Source organism: Antrostomus carolinensis, unplaced genomic scaffold, assembly GCF_000700745.2.
Source record: "Antrostomus carolinensis isolate BGI_N321 unplaced genomic scaffold, ASM70074v2 scaffold11505, whole genome shotgun sequence".
In the NCBI taxonomy this organism is placed as follows: domain Eukaryota; kingdom Metazoa; phylum Chordata; class Aves; order Caprimulgiformes; family Caprimulgidae; genus Antrostomus; species Antrostomus carolinensis.
This window is the reverse complement of record NW_010318441.1, coordinates 1-1,373: the sequence shown is the minus strand read 5'-3', so window position 1 is coordinate 1,373 and position 1,373 is coordinate 1.

Below are 1,373 nucleotides of genomic sequence, written 5' to 3'. Positions count from 1 at the left end.
AAAAAGAAATTAAAAGATAAATTAATTAAAAACCACGCAAAAAAGGAAAATTAATAAATGGATTAATTAAAAAAACACACAGAAAAATTAATTAAAAAATTTTAAAAAATAAATTGAAAAAAGCACCAAAAAATATTCAAAATAAATAAAAATTAAATTAATTTAAAAAGGGAAAAAATAAATTTAAAAAATAATTTAAAAACCACACAAAAAAGGAAAATTGAGAAATAAATTAATTTAAAAAAACACACACACACAAGAATTAATTAATACAAAAATTTAGAAATAAATTAATAAAAAGCCCCCCCCAAATAAATTAAAAGATAAATTAATACAAAAAACCCATAAAAAAAGGAATTAAAAATAAATTAATAAAAAACCCCACAAGATTTTGGGGGGATTTGGGGAGAATTTGGGGGGATTCAGGGGTGATTTGAAGGTAATTTGGGGTGATTGTGGATGATTTGGGATTATTTTGGGGGGATTTGGAGGCAATTTTAGATGATTTGGGTTTATTTGGGAGATCTGAGGTGACTTTGGGGTGACGGGGTGATTGTGGATGATGTTGGGGTGATTTGGAGGTAATTTGGGGTAATTTTGTGGGATTTTGGGGTGGTTTTGGGTTATTTGGGGGATTTGAGGTGACTTTGGGGTGACGGGGTGATTGTGGATGATGTTGGGGTGATTTGGAGGTAATTTGGGGTAATTTTGTGGGATTTTGGGGTGGTTTTGGGTTATTTGGGGGATTTGATGTGATTTAGGGGTAATTTGGGGTGATTTTGGGTGAATTTGGGGTGATTTTGGGGTGATTAGGGTGATTCTGTGGGATTTTGGGGTGATTTTGTACAATTTGGGATAATTTTGGGGTGATTTTGTGGGATTTTCATATGATTTTGGGGGGATTTGGATGATTTGGGGGTGATTTGAGGAAATTTTGTGGGATTTTGGGATGATTTTGGGGTGTTTTGGGATGATTTGGGGGCATTTTTTTGTGATTTTGGGGTGATTTTTGGTGATTTTGGGGGGGGATTTGAGGTGACTTTGGGGTGACGGGGTGATTGTGGATGATGTTGGGGTGATTTGGAGGTAATTTGGGGTAATTTTGTGGGATTTTGGGGTGGTTTTGGGTTATTTGGGGGATTTGATGTGATTTAGGGGTAATTTGGGGTGATTTTGGGTGAATTTGGGGTGATTTTGGGGTGATTAGGGTGATTCTGTGGGATTTTGGGGTGATTTTGTACAATTTGGGGGTGATTTGGGATAATTTGGGGGTGATTTTGTGGGATTTTCATATTATTTTGGGGTGATTTGGATGATTTTGGGGTGATTTGGGGCGATTTTGGATGATTTGGGGGTGATTTGGGGTAATTTTG